The sequence below is a fragment of the Podarcis bocagei genome, assembly GCF_964188305.1.
Source record: "Podarcis bocagei genome assembly, chromosome: 3".
Taxonomy (NCBI): Eukaryota; Metazoa; Chordata; class Lepidosauria; order Squamata; family Lacertidae; genus Podarcis; species Podarcis bocagei.
In genome coordinates, this window is record NC_138127.1 from 19,192,845 (window position 1) to 19,215,555 (window position 22,711).

The 22,711-nt window shown below is 42.8% G+C and overlaps 1 long non-coding RNA gene across 3 annotated transcripts in view; it reads left to right on the forward strand.

Moving 5' to 3' along the window:
- LOC308583267 overlaps positions 1-22,711 on the forward strand; it is an 84,980-nt gene that overhangs the window by 50,720 nt on the left and 11,549 nt on the right. For 2 of the 3 annotated variants that reach the window (XR_014006145.1, XR_014006146.1), the window contains 5 exons: positions 1,962-2,071; positions 5,969-6,150; positions 12,881-12,989; positions 13,172-13,331; positions 17,732-19,059. This is a non-coding gene — a long non-coding RNA (uncharacterized lncRNA). Of the gene's footprint in view, positions 1-1,961; positions 2,072-5,968; positions 6,151-12,880; positions 12,990-13,171; positions 13,332-17,731; positions 19,060-22,711 lie in introns of those variants that run through there. The other variant, XR_014006144.1, reaches the window with a different exon arrangement.

Here is a 22,711-nt window from a genome sequence, read left to right on the forward strand (position 1 = left end):
GAACATTCACCTAATAAATGATTTCCTGAGAATGCATTGTGTTTGGATAGCAGGACCTGCATGTTTTTTTTAAAAAAACTTATAATTGAAAAAATGAGTCTTTGAAGCATATTTCAGTCATAAGACTTCAAGTGCCAGCTATCCGTCTGCTTTTTTGTTTGGCTGGGTCATATGACAGCTGATGAAAATGGAAATTAATAGTACGTATTTTACAACATTCAACCTGAAGTTATTAGTGGCTAGAGGTAATCAAAAGAAGTCAAACTGATATAGACTCCTTGTGCAGAATGCTTTGCTCTGAGAAGCCTTTGGCCTCCATGCAAGGCAGCATGGAGATGGACAGTGGAGGTGGATGGTTACATGACTTATGTGGATGGAGGTTGAGTTGGACTTCCAAATGGTACCCACACATCGTCACCCAGGCCAGGAGGTGAGTAAACAGGCAGAACAGGCAGGTGAAGGGTCCTTCTGGACCTGAGGCCCTCAGTAGTGCCCGATCTGACTTACCACTGGTGCCAGACATGCCTATCTCTCACCAACTTTAGATACTCTAGTTTGTCAGGGTGACATTTTGTCAACTGAAAGAAAGATGCCCCGTGCTCTCCTAGATTGCCAAAAGTCCATAGGTTGCCTAAGTGTGGTTATTAGATATAGTAACACCCATAAACAATAGCATTGGAACACTTCTTGCTGAGAGATAAAGTATGACAGACAGCACAGGAAACAGGAACGGGGTGGAATTTGGCCTTACTGAGTGATGCAGTAGTTGTGCATGTTTTCATTATAAAGATAAATCTTGTTAGATTTAACTTGTGACTCAGTTGCCTGACACAGTTATTGACACCTGTGATATTACTATGTCAACATTTTATATCTCCTGTTTGTATAGGTGAAATTGCTGTGTATAGGTCACCTGGCCTTCCTTGGTTAGAGTCAGAAAACACATTTGAAGGAGAGAATGAAACCAGCAAGCAGAAGTTATTAAAAGGACAGAGGTCCCCCCCAAGAGATGAATGCTTCTGTGAAATCACATACACAAACACACAAAATTTCAACAGGCTAGGATTTTCGATTCAAAGCAGGATAATGTTTATATACACCTCTAAATATCCCAAATGTGGCAAAATATAAGATGGATATAGTTTTCCCAGCCCATTACCTCCTTGATCTTGACATCCACCTTCCTACTCTGCTTGTTGTTTACATACCAGGAGGAGCTCTGACCATTTGCATCAGGTTGTGGGATGTTAGATGACTGAGATAGGGATGGGGGAATGGACAGGAACATCTGCAGCTCCTTAATTTCCTCTCAGAAGCTGTGTTTTCCCATTTTGAACCTGGCATTGGTGAGCCTCCCAAAATAGGGATGGAAATCTGTAGCTTTCCAAGTATTGCTGGAACAACAGCTCCAATCATCCCTCCACTGGCACCTGTTAATAATGGGTGTTTCTGGTCCGCAACATAATTAAGGGGTTATTCTAGTTTTAAATATAGATTTGCTAAATATAAGGATTTTCTGTCACATGGGATCATTTTATTATATGATCAGATAGGTGAAAAAACACAACCATTAAGTCTCTCCCCCCCATATATATACAAATTATATGTAATATATATAGCTTGTCAGAAATAAATCTTTTAGGGTGGTAGTCCCAGCACCCTGGACTGTTCAATGCCTGCTAAACACTGAATTGTTTCAGCAAACGTTCCTAGCCAACCATATTTTTAAATTTTGCTGATTTTATCTGTATTCTGATTGTTTTATTATGGCTACTTGTTTTTAAAGTTTGTTGTGCTTTTTTGTATTTTTGAGTAAGTATTTTATAGTGTTTTAGGTAAACTTAGATTTAAAATAAATAAATAGCCTATAAATTGTGTTTAAAAAGTCACAAGATAAGTAGAGATCTAACAATACGTGAAAGTTTTTTTCTTTTTCTTTTCTTTTCCTATTTGGACAAAAGGATCTGATCTCCAAAGTATATAAAATCTTGGTGGAGAAATGCATGAAGATATATAGCCAATTAAAAGAAAACTGGGAGAAGGAATTTAAGACGGAGATCAGTGATGAAAAGTGAGTTTGTAAAAATCAACCAAGAGAATTGTTATAAAAATATTATATGAATATCATACTAAATTATTGACCTTAATTTCTGGCATGTGCTTGAATTCCTACCACAGAGAGGTCTGGAATTACCATTGTAATTAGGGTTGGTGTTATGTACTAAGCTTGGAGCCTAGAACAATAGGCAGGTAGGATCCTAGAATGCAGCAACTGATTGGCTTGGAGGAGAAGACCAATCAGGTTCCAGGAGGGAAGCTGAATCAGCCAATCAGATGGGACTCATTGTGTAAATAATGTATATAAAAGCCTGAGGTTTTGGGGAAAATTCAATCACTGTTTTACAAGCTGCAATAAAGAGCATGAAATCACTGCAGGACTCTGAGTATATTTCAGTTGGCAAAGATGCAGTGTGTCTTGGGTGGTGGGGTGGGGGCAGAAACAGTAAGCTGGTCTTACCTCTTCTTTCCACAGGTAGATAAGGAATTTGGCCCATTCTCCCAGTTCTTCCTGCATAGGCCGTTTTTACAGCATTAAAGAATAAAGAATTATGTTTGTTTAAGTAAAAAAAAAAGAACTCTACCACCTCAGAAGTTGTTTGGTAGTGCAACCAGAGGCTGAAGGATGAAAAAAAGTATAGGTTTACTCACAAATGCATTATTTTATAATTTGCTGAGGCTCGCCTAATAGCATGATTTTTCAAAACTGTATACCTTCTAGGCCTTGTTATATTTGATTCACCCAGTATTAAAACTGCATTTTGCTTTGGTTAGCATTTTGTGGTTGCCACAAAAGCCTCATAGCAATGAAAAGTAGAGACTGAAATGAAAATCTGAAATGAAAATCATTAGTCTGCCTGAGATATCTCAAAGGGAACAAACACAGTGATACTTTGGACTGCAATATGTTATTCTCCAAATTATAACATTTGTGCCCAACAGAGGAGCAATAAGTCCCATTTACAGCCAAGGGAGTTAATCAAATAAAAGTTATTGAATGCACAGTAATCGTTAGATAGCTGATGGTAGAAATCTTCCATATATTGTGTAATTAGTATTAAGTGATGGATTCCCCCCTGTTCTATGTAAGCATGCTTGCACAGTTACATAGAGCCCAATAATAGAAAAATATATATGGCATGGAATAGAACTTTGAAGTGTATCTGTTATCTCTCTGGTAACACAAATATTCTTAGTGGGCTTTTTAGTTTTTATCTAAATAGCTCTTTCATGTTCTTTGCTCTGCTGAAGGTGAGAATAAATAAAAACTTTTATTTTTGGTGCAAATGCATTGGAATATTGCTGTGGGTGTTCAGGAACAAATCTCAAGCAGAGAAGAATGAGGGAATTCACTTATTTTGAACTCAAGGGAAGCAGAAAAGTTTCTGCTTTTTGCTCTCATACTCTGCGCGCCTTGACACAGAGCTGCTGAGTTTCGATCTTCCTTTTGGCTCATGTCACAGAATGCAACAATGGAGAAGAGAATGAATATTATCACATGTGCTCTGAAAAGGAATGAAACAATATCTAAACACTTATAGTTAATATGGATTTGAAGTAGGAGGTTGTTTAAATGGTGAGAAAGTGAGCCGGGCGGAGGCATAACACGGTTGCTGAACTTCCTTTGGTTTTGCATTGCAATTAATCTGGGCCTGTCAAATTATTTTGCTACATGTTTGGCTACTAATCTGAGGTCACATCCACACCATACTTTTAAAGCACATCTAATGCACATTTAAAGGCATATGATTATAGCATTAGCATTTTTTTTTGCTGCAACAGTGTGATGAAGCTGCAAAAGAAAGCTAATGCTATTGTAGGCTGCATCAGCAGAAGCATGGTGTCCAGCTCAAAGGAAGTAATAGTCCCATTCTATTCTTCCTTGGCCAGACCACACCTGGACTACTGTGTCCAGTTCTGGGTGCCACGGTTTAAGAAGGATATTGACAAGCTGGAACATGTGTAGAGGATAGTGACCAGGATAATTAAGGGTCTGGGAACCAGGCCTTCTGAGGAACAGTTGAGGGAGTTGGGCATGTTTAGCTGGGATAAGAGGAAACTGAGAGAAGATACAATAGCCATCTTCCAAGATCTAAAGGGCTGTCACATAGAAGATGGAGCAAGCTTGTTTTCTTCTGCACTGAAAGGTGCAGGAGACTTGAACCAATGGATTCAAGTTACAAGAAAGAAGATTCCTACTAAACAGTTGGAAGAACTTTCTGACAGTAAGAGCAGTTCGACAGTAGAACAGACTTCCTTAGAAGGTGGTGGACTTTCCTTCACTGGAGGTTTTTAAGCAGAAGTTGGATGGCCATCTGTCATGAATGCTTTATTGGAGATTCCTGCAGCGCTAGGGGTTGGACCACATGACCCTCGGGGTTCCTTCCAACTCTACAATTCTATGATTCTATGACTTCCCCCATAAAATCCTAGGAACTGCCATTAACCCCTCATGGAACTAGAATTCCCAATACCCTTAACAAACTACAGTTACCAGGATTTTTTGTAGAAAGGCATGCACTTTTGAATGTGTGTTAAATGTGCTTTAAATGTATGTGTGGATATGACCTGAGAAGAGGACTAGGCCATAAATCCAATGGTTATCATGGACAAACCTGAACTGTGGCCTAGCAAGGCCTGTCTGTGAACTAATCCTACAGAAGAGGGGATGCTTTTTCTACTTTTGTGCGATATTTATGGCCCAGACCTCATAAAACAAGAAGACTGCTAGGGAACTGACAGTCAGCTCCACATAAGACTTTCCTGCAGCACACAATGGGGGAAAAAATACATTGTAAAAACATTTGAAGTATATACCTCTCCCCCCTCCAATGCCAGAATGGAAAACTTATTCAACTAGACTTTATCTATGTCAATGAAAAATTAACAGGTGAAAAAACCATACTGGTTCAATGCATGCCCTTGATGAAATCAGACAGAGACTTCTGTGAATGGAACTTTAAATATCTCAGTGGTCTTTGGTCATTTCCATATGTTGCACTTTTTATCTCCTGCGGCAGCAGTCTTGTTGACCCCTTCGAATGTCAATCACTGTAGGGCGCCAGCCTCATCATGCAATGACATTTTAACATCAGTTGTTTAAGACATTGGGAAAAGCCTTCATTTTTATATTCCCCTTTCCTCCTTCATAAGACATATGAAAGTACTGCAATTCCTACATAGGCTGATCATTTGGGAATATTCAATTTTGCTAAACTGTCTAAAATTATATTTGGACAACTTCAGACCTATCAATATCCTAGAAGAATTTTGAAACCATGTATAAGGTTAGGAGGATGGAACGGGAAAATAGTTTAAACCTAAGGGGTGGGGAACAGTGAGAACCTTGGAAGTTGGTGCCATTGACTTTTGACAGGTATAATGGCCCAATACAGGGAGCCATACTTAAACACTGGAACTAGTGGCAGACATACCTGGATGTAGAGCAAAACTTTATACGTATATTAACTCTATAATTCAAGAAAGTTTATTTTTATTTCTTGTGTGGGATTGATAGAACCCTGCATCTGGATGAGCCTCATTCATGGCATAGTTAGGAATTCATTACTCAAAAGCCTAAGGGCGAGTGTTACTATCATACAGTAATTTACAGATTTATAGATAATTTCCCCCCATCAGAGGTACTAACCATTATTACTTTTATTAATTTTGTAGTAGATCATCTACACTTGGCCACTGATGAAGGCTAAAAGCTGAAACAAGTCTGGCCAAGGAGCCCCCGTTTTCAATTGGCATGTGCCATATAAATAGAGTGTAGGAATGCTTTATTAATATGTATTTGTAGTTTGGATTTTATTGAATATTAAATATCTATAGCTATATTTGTAACTTCCTATTGAGCATTTTACCCTTATTTTTGTTTATTCTGTGATTGTTGTTTTTTGCTAAGGAAAGCACAGCTTATTTCCTTGTGGCTATATGATACATTACCAGAGGAGAAATGACCGCTCTGAAGGAGTGCAAAGAGCATAAACACCATGGTGTATCTGCACCAGCATAACTGGATGCCTTCATCTGCCCCAGCTGCAACAAAACATGTCTCTTCCATATCAGTCTCTACAGTCAAAACAGGTACTATAACTATCCAGCAGATCAAATTTACCCCCAAAGGCACACTCCTCCATCGTCTCCCGAGACAGACGGATGCCAACAATGATACAATACAGTACAGTACAATTTGCTGCATCTTCTGGATTCTACAGCAGCCTGACATTCTTAAAGTTGGCAGTTTTTATATGACCAGTACAGTACTTCTGCTCTGATCTCCTCATGCTCAGTATCTGGAGGGGAGCGGGAAGGACCAAGGTTCTCACTAAAGGGAAATATGTGAAATTTTGAATTATCTGAGAGTGAATTATCTGGCGGCTTACCTGAAATGCAGGCTTCATTTAAGTCGATTAGAGTTTTGGGTTGACTAAAGTAATGTGATGGGATACATCTAATACAGACCACAGAACGTAACCTTTCAGATGTCTCTATATTAGCCTTTAAAACAATAACAACATAAGGCTCTTCCTTTCTGCTGCTCGTTCTCACTTTATCAACTGGCAGATGGGTGATTTTTACTTGTTAAGGTGAATTGACTTCTTACAAAGGCTTTTCCACTGCACTGCCATAAATCAGTTGGAAACGATGGCTGTGAGAACAGTAAATCAGCACCCTGGGCCTTGTCATTTTACCATCCAGCCTGCATGCTGGGAACCGACATTTGTTCCCAGCAACCGCTCAAGTGAAAAGGTGTTTTAAAAATACTATATATATATATATATATATATATATATATGCAGGTTTTGGTGTCTTCGGGTGTCTTCCCGTGTAAGAGTTGGGGTGTCTAGGCGACGTTTCGACGAGGTCTCACTCGTCATCTTCAGGCTGGTGCTTTCGGCTTCTTGTTACTGGAACAGAGCAGGATCTCAGTGTTTGAGTTCCTATAAATACTGTTGAGGGGGTGTGGTGTATAGCCTCCAACGTTCTGGGCAGAGAGGAAGTTCCCAGGTTAGTGTGTCTTTTCTTCTTTTGTTCATTAATTACTTGAGGGATATCTTGAGTGATTTCTTGAGTGATATTCTGAGTACCACTTAGGAGGGTCATTAGGTGTGGATTAGTTGCTAAAGCTTTCGTGTCTTGACCTCTTGACCTTGTGAAGAGTTTTTTCTGAGAAGATGGCTGTACTGCACTTAGTTGTGCTCTGGCTTGGCTTCGTGTATAGGGGCGAGCTGTGGTTTTGTGCCCTGTGCCAGCCAGATCTGTGTAGGGATTGCAGGGGGGTGCAGCATCCGGAGGTGCCACTATGGTTTGGCTACTGGATGGTGTCTGTAATTTATCTGTGGAGAGGGTCTGGGTTTTGGTCTGGTGTGGTTGATTGGAGATGGCGTTCTGTGTGCCTCTGGTTCTGGTGTCGGTTTTTGTGGGGAGGGCTATTTTCCAGATGTCTGGCAGGCGGGACGTATCGTCACGCTTGTTCATGTTGTGAGGGTGTTTCTCTATCTCGATGGCTTCCATGATTATTCTCTTGTGGTGGTGTTCCATGTTAAAGAGCAATTTGGAATCTGAAAAATTAATTTCGTGTCCTGTTTCTTTCATGTGTTGGTAAAGAGAGGAAGTTTTTTCTTCTTTTTTGACGGCATTCTTGTGTTCTGCGATACGTGCATTTATTCGTCTGTTTGTTTGTCCAATGTACGTGGCTGGGCAGACTTTGCAGGGTATTTCATAGACCCCTTGGTTTTCTAACTGGATTTTATCTTTGGGGTTTCTGAGGATATTGGCTATTTTTTGGTTGGTGCAAAAGGCTGTTTTGATATTGTGTTTATGGAGGATTTTGCTAATTTTATCTGTAGTGCCCTTGATATAAGGAAGGAGGGCCATGCCATTGTTTTCTTCTGTGTCTTGCTTTTTGGGGGGTGTTTCTTTTTGGATTAGCTTCGTAACCCTGTTTTGCTGGTATCCGTTGGCGATTAACACATTTGAAAGATTCTGTAACTCAGTTGTCAAGTGGTCTTTGTCAGCCAGGCGTTTGGTTCTGGAGATGAGAGTCTTGGCTACGGAGTTTATTTGTGCAGGGTGGTGGTGTGATTGTGCATGTAAGTAGCGGTTGGTGTGTGTTTTTTTCCGGTGGATAGTGTGTCCTAGGGAGCCATCAGGTTTTTTGTAGATTAGGACGTCAAGGAAGGGAAGTTGGTTGTTGGCTTCTATTTCCATAGTGAATTGTATTTTGGGGTGTAGGCTGTTGAGATGTGTGAGGAAGCTATCTAGTTTTTTCTTCCCGTGTGGCCAAATTACAAAGGTGTCGTCAACATACCTGAGCCAAAGTTTGGGTTTGTGTTCTGACTTGTCTAAAGCATTGGTTTCAAAGTGTTCCATGTACAGATTTGCGATGACCGGTGAGAGGGGTGATCCCATAGGTGCTCCTTCTATCTGTTTGTATCTTTGTCCATTGTGGATGAAGTACGTGTTGGTTAGGCAGTGGTTGGTCAGGTCCAGGATGTATTCGGGGGGATTGTATTTGTTTTGAATGGCTGTCAAGGCTTCATTAATGGGCACTTGTGTGAAGAGAGATACAACATCGAAGCTCACAAGTAGGTCGTCGGGATGTAGGTTTTGCTTCTTTATTGTTTCTATGAACTGGAAGGAGTTTGTAACGTGTGAAGCGATAGATTCTGCATAGGGCTGAAGTTGCTTAGCGAGAAATTTAGCGAGATTTTGTAGGAGATTTTGAGGAGATTTTTTGTACAATTCACTATGGAAATAGAAGCCAACAACCAACTTCCCTTCCTTGACGTCCTAATCTACAAAAAACCTGATGGCTCCCTAGGACACACTATCCACCGGAAAAAAACACACACCAACCGCTACTTACATGCACAATCACACCACCACCCTGCACAAATAAACTCCGTAGCCAAGACTCTCATCTCCAGAACCAAACGCCTGGCTGACAAAGACCACTTGACAACTGAGTTACAGAATCTTTCAAATGTGTTAATCGCCAACGGATACCAGCAAAACAGGGTTACGAAGCTAATCCAAAAAGAAACACCCCCCAAAAAGCAAGACACAGAAGAAAACAATGGCATGGCCCTCCTTCCTTATATCAAGGGCACTACAGATAAAATTAGCAAAATCCTCCATAAACACAATATCAAAACAGCCTTTTGCACCAACCAAAAAATAGCCAATATCCTCAGAAACCCCAAAGATAAAATCCAGTTAGAAAACCAAGGGGTCTATGAAATACCCTGCAAAGTCTGCCCAGCCACGTACATTGGACAAACAAACAGACGAATAAATGCACGTATCGCAGAACACAAGAATGCCGTCAAAAAAGAAGAAAAAACTTCCTCTCTTTACCAACACATGAAAGAAACAGGACACGAAATTAATTTTTCAGATTCCAAATTGCTCTTTAACATGGAACACCACCACAAGAGAATAATCATGGAAGCCATCGAGATAGAGAAACACCCTCACAACATGAACAAGCGTGACGATACGTCCCGCCTGCCAGACATCTGGAAAATAGCCCTCCCCACAAAAACCGACACCAGAACCAGAGGCACACAGAACGCCATCTCCAATCAACCACACCAGACCAAAACCCAGACCCTCTCCACAGATAAATTACAGACACCATCCAGTAGCCAAACCATAGTGGCACCTCCGGATGCTGCACCCCCCTGCAATCCCTACACAGATCTGGCTGGCACAGGGCACAAAACCACAGCTCGCCCCTATACACGAAGCCAAGCCAGAGCACAACTAAGTGCAGTACAGCCATCTTCTCAGAAAAAACTCTTCACAAGGTCAAGAGGTCAAGACACGAAAGCTTTAGCAACTAATCCACACCTAATGACCCTCCTAAGTGGTACTCAGAATATCACTCAAGAAATCACTCAAGATATCCCTCAAGTAATTAATGAACAAAAGAAGAAAAGACACACTAACCTGGGAACTTCCTCTCTGCCCAGAACGTTGGAGGCTATACACCACACCCCCTCAACAGTATTTATAGGAACTCAAACACTGAGATCCTGCTCTGTTCCAGTAACAAGAAGCCGAAAGCACCAGCCTGAAGATGACGAGTGAGACCTCGTCGAAACGTCGCCTAGACACCCCAACTCTTACACGGGAAGACACCCGAAGACACCAAAACCTGCATTCCTGTACCCGTGAAAATCTACGAAAGCATATATATATATATATATATATATATAATTTGCACTTCTTTGAAACTTCGGAAAGGTGTTGGCATTGGGCTGTATTTTGCTTGAATAAAAGGGAGCTGCAGCAGCCTGCAGAGACATATTTATTTGAAACTAAGGGCGAAATCAGATGGGAGGTCTCAACCTTGAACATACTGATGTGCAGGAAACACTCCATGAGGAAGGTATGTAAGCCTGTGTAGAACTGGAGGTTTACTATTGCAGCATAGCTTTAGTCATGCACAGATTTAACTCGCCCAATGTTGTGAGAATGCTCTACCGCAGGGATGGGGAATCTCACATCTGGTGGGGAGATTTGGCCCTCCAGACCCCTCTATCTGAACCTCAGATCTGTCCCCAGGCCACGTCCATTCTCCACAAGCCACACCCCCACAGGCCCTGCTCCTCGTCCTCCTGGAGTGTTTTTGCCAGTCTGGAATGAATGTGCCCTGGAACTCTGATAATGCTTCCTGCTTCTGTGGGTGGAGGAATAGACTGGGGCATGTGTAGAAACTACCCTACTGTAACATTTATGTCCTTTGCTCTGCTCACTTCTCTTCCTGCCCGCCCCTGGCACATGGCACAAGGATTACATTTCTTGCATGTTGTTAAGTTGTGGGTGAACATATCAGACAACACAGCGATTCTTCAAACAGCTCTTGTTTTTATTCACAGGCCAGAACAGAACTGAACTGAAGGGTTCAGCCAGCCTGCTTATATAGAGCTCCACTAGAACGCAACAGTAACCATTTTCTGTAACTATCCAATCACCGAACGTCACTTTCAATCCCTTATTTGCATATGTGGACCTGAGTGAAAACTATCTACAGTATCCCCCTGCTGGCCCAGGATGAGAACTTCAGTACATAACACATGTCACAGTTCCTGACATGAATCTAATTGCCTCTAATCCCACATGCATATTTCCAATGCAGAGATGGACTGTAGCGCAGCGCCAGAGCATATGCTTTTCATGAAAAAATGGGTTCCACGTTCAGCCCCAGGCATCTCAAGATAATGGCTAAGAAAATTTTCCTGTCTGAAACCCTGTAGTCGGTGTCAACAATATTTTAGGTATGGAAAAGGTTTAGGCAGCTTCCCAAGTTTTTATATGGATATACAGTGGTGAGAGAAAACAAGTTCTGCATTTGTTCAAAGGTTCACTTTCCAATATAATAATTATATATGTTTCCCACACATATATTCTATATCACATATTCCATGGTTGAAGCTTGGCATTCAAAATAGGTTTGATCAGTTGAAGCCCAGCTGAAATTGTGGCTTGATAGTGAAACTGGGCATCAGAGGTTCTGAAAGAGACTAGATGTCTGATAACTTCAACTTGCACTTAGAGAATTTCACTATATATTTGAATCTTTTTTGAGGCTCAGAAGACGCCTTCTTCCAAATACCGTATGTATTTATTTATCTGTCAAAATGCATATCCTAATTTTATACAAAAGATTAATGGCAGTTTACAACCCAGAAAGATAAGACAATGCACATTGATGCAAACATATTAGAATTCCTGCTTAAAGGCAGAAGCAGCATGAAATTAACTTTTTAAGAAATTTCTGCAGAGTCTCACTGAAACAAAACATTGTTAATCGCCAATCTGAAAGCAAGCAGCAGTTAGGCCAAGAGGTCCTTCCTGATGAGACTATTCTAAATATTGAGGCTCAAAGCAGAATAGGCCCTGTTTCAGGCATCTGCTTGTCAGGGTTCAGCCATGCCCAGATATGGAACCAGGGGATTCTTTGGAGAAGATCTCCACTGTGCCAGCAGCTCTGAATAGCCAGTTTAGTGTAGTGTTTAGAGTGTTGGACTGGGACCTGGGAGACCAGGGTATGCATCCTCACTCAGCCATGAGACTTACTGGCTAACCTTGGGCTAGTCACTGTCTCTTAACCTAACATAGCTCACAGGGTTGTTTTGATGATAATATATGGAGAAGGAGGAGGAGGATAACTATGGATGCCACCTTGAGCTCCTTAAAGGAAAGGTGTCCTCATAATCACAATCTCTCCTGCAGAATCAGAGGTCTCCTTACATTTTACCTGGATTCCTGTCTGACACATCCCCCATCACCTCCAGGACCACAGGAACAGAAGGGATGGTGAGCCACACAGAAGCTTCAGGGCCACCAGTGAAATGCCCAGTTGCTGCATGTGCAGCTATTCGGAACATGGGAGAGGCACATGTAAGCACCTGCCTTTATCAAGGCCCTGCAGAGAACCAGGAAGGAAACCTCCAGCTTCCATTATAAACTCTCAGTCTGAGCTGCTTTGTTGCAAAGTATCGATTCTCCATTGCAAAGCTTTCTTATATTAGGGAAATGGACACTAATTCCAGGGTGGGGGACTGAAACGGACTCAAAGAGAAATAACCTTCATTTCCCTGGTAAATATCAACCCAGCTGATGAACGGCCAACCTGCTTCTGCTTCTTCCCCAAAGTGGTTTGCTACCCAAGAGATTTGTATAGCTAAGGAATGCACTCAATATCTCTGGGCCAGTCCTGGTTGGTGGGTTGGAAACTATGTTTTAGTTCACTTTATTTATTTTCTCTCAGTCAACTAACTTTGCTCCATCTCTTTCCATTTAGAAAATGTTGTCGGTTTCCACAATCTCTCCGGATGTCAGCCAGATATGCCTTACACGTTGTAACCCTACCCATGTCTACTGCTGTTGAGTTCAATGGCGCCTACTCCCAGGTGAGTGGGCATAAGATTGATGTCTTGACAATGACATCTCTGTGAAACTGAGGGAACTTTGCTTGCAGTGACTGTAAGATCAAACCTTGACAGCAGTAAGAATACTGAGATAAAAGGTCACTGAAGTCTTTGAAAGGTTTCAGAAAAGAAGTTGCTTAAAGTGTGACCTTCCTTTATTCCAGATCTTTGATATCCTATCAAATAATTATCATGCAGAATTCCTCAGAAGGATAATTTACTCAGATGGCTTTGGTTCCACAAAGGAGAATTATGAACCGTAATATATATATATATATAAAGACGACTCATGCCAGAAACAGCCCCTTTTTTGGCCATTGCTGAGTAAGTATTATCTCACTATTTAGCCAAGTCAATTGCTTTTGTTGTTAAAAAGGTCCCCCTCTTGGATCTGAGCTGCTGGATAGGCTTTTGTGGTGGGTGGGTTGCAATTTTAGCTAATGAGCCAGGCAGTGCAGTCTCAGTGCTTTGTAATGGCTTTAGTCACATTTGACTTCATGCACGAATAGTCAGAAACCAGCCAAAAGGAAGGTCAGGCAACATGCTGATAAGGAAATAATCCTAAATCTCCATTTGGGGTGATTTCATTGCAAAAATGCTTACTCTTGTGACAAGGTCACATTAGAATTTGAATCATCGCCTTTCCTTTTGGCTTTGTTCAACACTACTTTGAACAGCTTCTTCCTGTTGCGGGTTCCTTTCAGCTATTCATGTCAAGTGCCGCTGAAAACCTGTGTTGACTTCCTGTTGTTGTCTCCCCCCCCCCTTTGGAGTAACTCCTGCTTTGATTACTAAACAAAACTTTGCACAGCTGATTGGCATGTGGGGCCTTCAGGTGTTATAACTGGACAACAGACCTGTCTGGTTCCCAGGTACATGAACTGCCCATAGCACAGGATATGTGATATGAGTGTGGACAGAATTTATTTACTTATTGCTTTAGAAAGTGATTTAGTGTTACAGACAAGGAGATTCTTGATTCCAAACACTTTGGATTAGACTTCACATCTAAAGTGGGGCCTTGGTTCACTTTTCTGAAGCTTTGTATGGCCCCTCCTTGACTGTAATGTGGATCAATGAGTATCTAATTCCATCCACACCCACCCACACACCCACACACTCCAATCCACAGCACGAGTTTCACATTCCTGCTGTGTTCTTGATGGAGTAGGCAACATTTTATTTATAAAAATTTGGAAGTGTGCACTAAAGTAGTACTTGGACCAATATACAGAATAGCTCTATATTACACTATTATTCATTGAGACACAGACCAACAAAATATTCAACACTGAACTTAAATGCAAGTAGGGGCAGGGTTTGGTGGCAGCTGTGGCGAAAGGCATGGGACAGGGCAGGTGCATCATTCAGACCCGGATCGGGCCCAATGCCATTATGTGACAGCTTGGAATTCAGAAGATGCCAGGCCAACTCAGCAAAACAACCGCCCTGCCGTGCAAACACCCTGTTTGGGGACCTTCTGCAGCCTGCTGCCAACAGGTAGTCCATCACAGACACACCTGCTCATTTGTACATTTGGCAGCCAGTGAGGGGCTGGCTCAGTCAGGAGAACTGAGTGGAAGGATACAAATACCCTTCCAAAATATCCATGATGCTTTGGAGCAGCTTGCTTTGTTTTGGACCACTTTGGACAAATCCCACTTCATTTTGGAGCAAGTCTGATTACTTCCAAAGTGGCCCACTTTGGTTCAGTATCCAGCTATTTTCTGAAGTGGATGCACACTAGGTAAGCTCTTTTGATTGCCTCATTGTGTGGCGAGATTTAATTGCTGGTCAGTAATGACCATATTGTAGTAGTGACATTTACAAAAAAAGGGGGGGGGACAGCTCATCATACTTGGCCACATGTCTTGATCTCGGACACACAAAGCCTCTGTATTTGTTTTTCAAATTCTTATTTATGGAAGTGTCCAAGTATAACAGTCAACTTGTAAAGGGACCATCAGTGGTCTGAGAGAAGTGTAGGGGCAGCTCCTCACCCATCTTCCCTGAAACTTCTCTGAGGAAAGGTGGAAGAGAACAAATCCAGGCCAGGGATCAGAGCCATCAATTCCGGAGTTAGCCTGAATATTTTGTACCATTTGTTTGTGTGAAGATTTTAAACCGTAAACCACCTTGGTGGCTGGACCTGATGTTGGAGTATCGCCTTTTTTGTATTTTGCCCTGTTCACAGCATAGCCTGTAGGCACTAGCACCCTGTAGTTCCCTATCTTCTTCAACCCTGAAAGGATACTATGTGAGATAATTGGTCATACTTTATGGGTTTGGTGAACCACTCTAGCCCACCTGCCTGTATTCTTTAAAAATTCCAGAGGGTCATTTCTGCCCCCAAGTTATTAGTAATGCTTTGTTGAAATCAAAGGCTCCCCGCCCCCCCCGTCTCTGGATGGTTTCTTTCATTCATAGGCTTTCTCCCATGAGATTTGAATTGTAGATGATTCTGTACATTTATATTTAATACTGGAGAACTAACCAGCCATGTAGGTATTTATATGGCTCCAAAGTCATATGAAAATCCTTTGTACTGCTGAAATTGATGTTTATGCTTTCGCTGTCAGATACTGCATTTTCATTGTTGTTTGTTAAAATGTGTGTGTGTGTGTGTGTGTGTGCGCGCGTGTGTGTTTCTCCTCATGCCTGTGGAGAAATATAACCCATTTGGATTTGCCTAAGGATGAATTAACACATGCGTTTTTCATTAAACTGCTGTATACTTCTGATTCATGTAACTTTGTCACATACACACTGTCACATACACACCATATGTTTTAAACACATGACTTCCTCCAAAGAATGCTGGGAACTGTAGTTTGTTAAGGTGCTGGGAGTTGTAGATCTGCGAAGCGTAAACTACTGTTGCCAAGATTCTTTGGAGAGGAAAAAGATGGTTAATGCACTTCAATTGTATGGTGTGGAAGTGACCTTTGATTAAGCATGGAGTAGGTATAAAATTGGGATGCGGGTGGTGCTGTGGGTTAAACCACAGAGCCTAGGGCTTGCCGATCAGAAGGTCGGCGGTTCGAATCCTCATGATGGGGTGAGCTCCCGTTGCCTGGTCCCTGCTCCTGCCAAGCTAGCAGTTTGAAAGCATGTGTGCTGGTCCCAGGGGGGAAAGGTACTAATACCGTAGCTGAGGTTCAGTCCAGAGTCACTAGCAGGGTAGACGATCACTAGATGAGACGCGAGGTCCGAAACAGGGAGCCGGGCGAGGAAGCAGGAACGCTGGTAGGGCAGCAGCAGGAAGCCAGGCGGGTAACAGGAACACTGGTAGAGCAGAAGCAGGGAGCCAGGCGGGGAACAGGAACACTGGTGGGTCAGCAGCGGGCAGCCGGGCGAGGAACAGGCACACCGGGAGTGCAGGTCTAGGTCTGGGTAAAGCAGGTACTCCACAACGACGTTGCTCCCGCAACCTGGGACCGGGCTGCCTGACCTTTATCTTCTTCTAAGGCCGGGGGCGGTCCCGGCCCCCAGGAGCCCCGCCTCTCCTGGCCTTAAGGCGAGCACTCCTCCTGGGAGAGACCAGTTCCCTTCGCCTCTCTGCCCTAAGCCTCTGCAGTTCAGGAGAGGCCGAAGGGTTACTGGGCCCCGGGGGAGGCTCACCTGTAGCCACTGAGTCCTCCAGCACCTCTGGGGCCAGAATGGTCTCACCTGGTGCCTGCCCCTGAGGATCTGGCACAGGTGCAGGCTCCTCAGCATCTAGGCCTTGCCCCAGTTCAGCCGGCCCTGGAGGCGGGGACTCCTGTGCCGGCTGGGATTCCTCCGGTTCACTCTCAGACTCGGAATCCCAGGCCATCACACCATGTCAAAGTGCAAGTAGATAAATAGGTACCGCTCCGGCGGGAAGGTAAACAGCGTTTCTGTGTGCTGCTCTGGTTCGCCAGAAGTGGCTTAGTCATGCTGGCCACATGACTCGGAAACTGTACGCCAGCTCCCTCGGCCAATAAAGCAAGATGAGCGCCGCAACCCCAGAGTCGGTCACGACTGGACCTAACGGTCAGGGGTCCCTTTACCTTTTAGGTATAAAATTGTGGGTTAAAGAACAACATAACTTGATTAAAAATTGCTGTGTGCCCCCCCCTTTTAAAGGAGCTTCCTATCTGTGCCTCATTACTTTCAGTGGAGGACCTAGCCAGCTTTCTCCCACTTGCCATTATGATTTGCTTTGTGTTGAATTTAGCATGATTTCTGGTCAGACAGGATGGTCATAGAAAGGAGAATGATGATCTTGTGAAAGGGCAGGCAACTGTGGGAAGAGTATGGGTAACTGACTAGAGCAGGGGTAGCTAATGGAGTCCTTTCCAGATGTTGTGAACTGTAACGTCCAACAGCCCCAGGCAATCCATGACAATGATAGAGTCCACAGTGTTTGGAGGATGCCATGTTGGTGCCCTCACAAGGAGAGCCACCTCTTCAACCTTCCAGATATTTGGGATTCCAAATACTACCATCATTGACCATTGGGCATGTTCATAGTGGCTGATGGGAGTTGTAACCCAAAACATCTGGAGCGACCTGGGTGGGAGTATCAGGGTACAGATGGCTGACCAAAAATAGTAGTTATTATATTTTTATGCATGGTTTTTAGTGATAAATACAAGCATTGCTTTGTTTCTTGGGAATAAGGCAGATGAATATGTGAACATTCCAGCTATTTTACTGAAGCTATACTCTGCCAGTTTCCTTTTATTTGTTTTTCCAATTAGGTGTTTTCATCCGTTGGTTCTCACATGTTATCGTCACTGAAAATAAAAATAAATAAAAATCGGCACCTGACTTTTTCCTCCCTCCGCCCCCCGAGGAAGCAGTTCACATTGGCACCATAGCCATCAAAGCTGCGAAGGCACAGTGGCAAATCATCACCTTGGAAGAAAACATCCTCCTCCGTTTTTGTTTCCTTTTCTGCACAAAATTCTGAGACATTTTGCAGATGAAAGGTAGGATGCTAGACAGGAACTCCTTTGAGCTTTGCCTTTGCATTCAGACAAAAATCACTTAGCAGGTTTTGATGCATGCAAACTGGGAGGGGCGGGCGTGGGGGTGGAGAGAATGGGCAGCCGCATCACGATCAACCAGGCATTGTAAAGAGCATTAAATTTGCTTCTCGTTAAGAAAGAGTAAATTCAATTAGAGAGCCCTGTGGAGAGACAGCAGTAAAAGGATAAGACCTGAGCTTTACTGCAGAAACAAAGGCCTTGATTCGATGCACAGTTAGAATTGCTTAATTGGATATTCCATCATAGGATGCTATCAGATTTTGTTAGTTATAATGCATTCTTCCACACCCACCCACCCACCCATCCAGACATGGTAGAATTTGATTTCTCACTGACTGTTCTCAATGTACACCTTCAAAGTAAAAATAAATTACTTGGATTTGGAGAATATTATCAATCATCTTCTCTTCAGAGGTAAGTAGTGATGTGTGTAAAAAAAAAAAATCCCAGCAGCCACTGGCTCCATTTTCCATATTCACCCTTTTATGTCTTCATTGTAGAAGAGTCTTTCGAATTTTACTTCAGCACTTTTGCACAAAACCCAGCTCTCAATGCTGAACAGACTGAAAGTGCTATTTTTTTTTTCCAGGGGTGGGGGGCGGTGTCACACAAAGATCTTTACCCTCTACATCCTTATAGCTGTGAGCTATTAAATTGGCTGAACATAGTTTAACTACAGTTTTTGTAGAGTCAATTATTAATGAATATTTCATTCTATACACGGCATTGCTTTGCCAAATGGCAACTGCTGTGAAGTTAATTACTTTGCAGTTAGGTTTTAAGGTGAAAATCAAAAGGAGCTAGGGCTTTTTCTTTTCTTTTCTTTTTGCTGCAAAATTCATCCGCAGAATCAGTTGTGTCATTGCAAAAGAATGCTAACGGTATGTTTTCACAAGCAAGCAAAGCAGGCAAGAGTCATCTTTGTTATGAGCATGGCTGATAAAGCATTCACAAAGCCATGGTTCTGGCAAAGAATGCATCCTACAGCTTTGTAGCTGCACGGCAGATGGATTCTCAGACTTCTCAAAGCATTGGGCGCGCATCTATCTATCTATCTATCATCTATCTATCTATCTATCTATCTATCTATCTATCATCTATCTATCTATCTTTAGTTTTCAACCCATTGAGCTCCCAACATTTAGCCAAGTAGAAATGCTTTTCACAGATAAAGATGCTCTGAAAATACAGATGTACAAACTGCAAAGGGGAAACTTCCCTGTTGTGTCCAGCTACTACTTTGTGTAGTTACTCTGCGGATATTTTGGCTCTCCCTGGGCATCAGAAAGAATCAGGAAGTGGCAAGATAGCAAAAAATGTAAAAGGCTTCCTGTGATGAGCCACTTCTTATTTTCACACTCAAGTGGGGCATATGACTAAACTTGTTAACTCATCCAGACTTGAAAATGGGGACTCTTTTTTGTGGAATTTGGAAACTAGCACTTTGTTTTGTTAAAAGGTGCACTATTTATTTGCTACCCTTGAACAATTACTAGATGCTATGGCCCAAATTCTGAGCAGAAGTTAGGACTCAGTTATGGAACGGAGGCAGGCTCAAATGTACCATTTTGGGGCACGGTGATTGAAAAGTGGTGACCTCAGATCTCCCAACACATCTGGATGATACTGATTATTGGAACTCATTTCATTTGGGTTTCTGGCCAGGGCGTGTGACTTAGTTTGCTTTGGTCACCTTGGTAAATGCTCTATGCCAGGAACTGGAGCAGATCAGTGCAATCCTATTAGTTCTGAACATATTGGCAGCTGGTGATGCCATTAACCATGGTATTCTTCTGCACCACCTGGCAGGATTGAACCTTGGGAGTACTGTAAACAGCTCTGAATGCATGCATTATTGCAAAGGAACAGTTGTAAGTACACTCTAAACTGTGCACTCCTGATTATTCCTTGGAAGCTGTGGCCAGAGCCGTCTTTCCCATAGGGCTTAGTGGTGCGCCAGCCTCTCAGGGGTACCCCAGCAAGTGGGAGAGCTGTGCGGCTTTGCTGGCGGCCTCCCCTTTCCCTGCACACCTGCCAACTGAACCCCGCCAACCATAAGGCTAGCAGTTGTGCAGCGTCCCTCCCAAGCCTCCTCGGGAGGAGAGTGATCCCCACAGAGGCTTAGGATGGAAGCTGCACCCCGCCAACTATATGACTAGCTGGCGCGCAGCTTCCCTCCCAAGCCTCTGCGGCGACCGCTCTCCTCCGACAGAGGCTTGGGAGGGGTGCAACTTCACTCCCAGGCCTCTGTGGGGATTGCTCTCCCACAGCGGCATGGGGGAGAGTTGCACCCCCCCGGATAGCTGGCATTGTGCAGCTATGGCCACCCCAACATTATCCGTGGTAATTTGGGGGTCCTGGGCGGATATTTGCACCCCGGCGCCGCATCTGCTAAAGACTGCCCTGGCTGTGGCTGTCTGAAACAGGCTTTACCTATCCCACACCTAACATCACATGCCAGGTGAGTGATAGGTGGGCATGGCTGACCAAAAACAGCCATATGGACCAACTGGATGGCCTGGTGGTTCCTCACCCTTGATATTGACTCATTTTAAATCACTGACTTTGACACTAAGACCGCTTCAGTTGCTGTGAGAATCTATACCAGAAGCTTGATAGTGGGAGCACATCTCTGTTGGTTTTTCTGGACCTCTTAGCAGAATTCATTGGTCTCATCCTGGATCATCTAGTAGGAATGGGATTAGGAGAGTACCATATTAAGATGCTTCCAGTCCTTCTTGGGAGTTGGCTTCAGAAGCTGAAGTTGGGGGGACTTTCGTTCTTCCCCAGGTCCATTGGCTATGATATTTCTCTGGGTTCAGTCTTGTGTCCCATGTTATTTAAAATCTCCAGGGGGAGAAACTGAGAAAGATTGTCCAAGGATTGTGATGTGCTATTTTCATCTACTAGCTGTTGGCGTTCTGACTTGGTGCCTGAAGGTGGTAGTGGGCTAGATGAGAACTAATAAATTGAAACCTAATCCAGACAAGATAGAGGTGCTTCTTGCCTGGAAACAGATGGACTCTGGAATAGGAATCCTTGAACAGTTCACAGTTTGTGGATGGTTCCGAACTCAGCTCTTCACCTAGAAGCTGCAGTCAGGTGTGCCTTTGCCCATTTTAATCTGATGCATCAAGTATCCATTCTTGATTAGGTGTACCATGCAGACAAACTATGTAAGCTAGGATTTAAGGGAACTTGGTTTCATGGAGATCAGAGGAAGTAAAATGGCTTGTGGGGTCACAGCAAAAGATTGCTAAGATCAGCTTATGAGCAAACCAGCAGCAGAAAATGTATTTGTGGGGGGAAATATTCATTGTGAATTGTTTTGCTCAGCTCCATCTGTCACAGTGAGATGCTTTATCCAGATTTGTGCAGCTGTATTATTTCTAGGAAAAATGAAATGGCTGGATGTGTGTGGATGTGCATGCACATGTAAAGCACAATTTATTTGAAAGGAATTTATATTATTTCAGGTTGGTTGTTGGATCTGCGCTTGGCAGACAGGCTGCAGAAATCATAAATGGGAGAATGTTGTTCAACTGCTCCTTTAAAGTCAGCTTATTGTAGCAGGATAATGAGACACTGAAATCAGAGCCTTCCTGATTGAAGTAAGGAGTTAGGCAGTTGGAACTAAAGTGATTCATAAGTTATTCCGTTGTCTCAGCATAGTGGTTGGTGTTCAGTTCAGTGTTACTCAGAGTAGACCCATTTATGGACATGACTAATGGACTTACTCTGAGTAAAACTTAGTTGAATATTGCCTAGTATCTCAACAGTCTCATCCTACATTGCAAGGGTTTGGACTAGATGACCCTTCAGGTCTCTTCCAACTCTACAAATTTATGATTCTTACCCACGTGCTTGTAAATTCTAAGCAGATAATTTCTCCTTTATTGTCACTATCCCTTTCCCAAGCTGTTGGCATATCTGAATGCCTTATTTTTGCACAAAACACACTGAATTGTCTAGGACCTGGAAGTCATATACTAGTAGCTGTGCTCCCTGCTTATCTGCGAACAGTAAAAAAAAAAAAATCAATGCTTTCCAATTATAAGGTGCTGATGGACGTGGCCTCCTCCTCTTCAGATTTTGCCTGTGGTTCCATCCTTCCCTTCTTCTATTCCACTTGTTGAAATTGTCTCAAGAGTATTCTATTACTTACCCAGATACTTTATAATAACTGTGAAGAAGGGGCATGCGGGTGGGTAAAGATAGTTTGCTCTGTTGGAGATACAGTAGCCATGGATTATTTGGCCAAAGTGTGAAACCACAATAATTGTAGGGATTATTTTCTGGAAATAACTTTTTGTAATACTAGCAATAGGTCATCTCTTGGGATATATTATAGCAGGGGCAGCCAAAACAGTGCCCTTATCATATTACAACTTCTACCATCCCTGACAATTGGTCATACTGTTCGGCACTGGACTCAGACAACATCTGAACAACACCATGTATTCCTGACAAATATAGCGTTTTCCAACAACATTTCCAGCAAAAAACCCCACAACACACATTAGGGTTCCGGTTACAGAAGAATGTGTTTACCAAACTAATTAGCTGTCTTTTTAAATGAACATGATCATGAAAACAGCGGTTTGAAGCATGAGTTTATTATTATATTTTATATATTCTGTAAGCTGCACAGAGTGGTGGGGAAGCCTAGCCAGATGGGTGTGGTGGTAT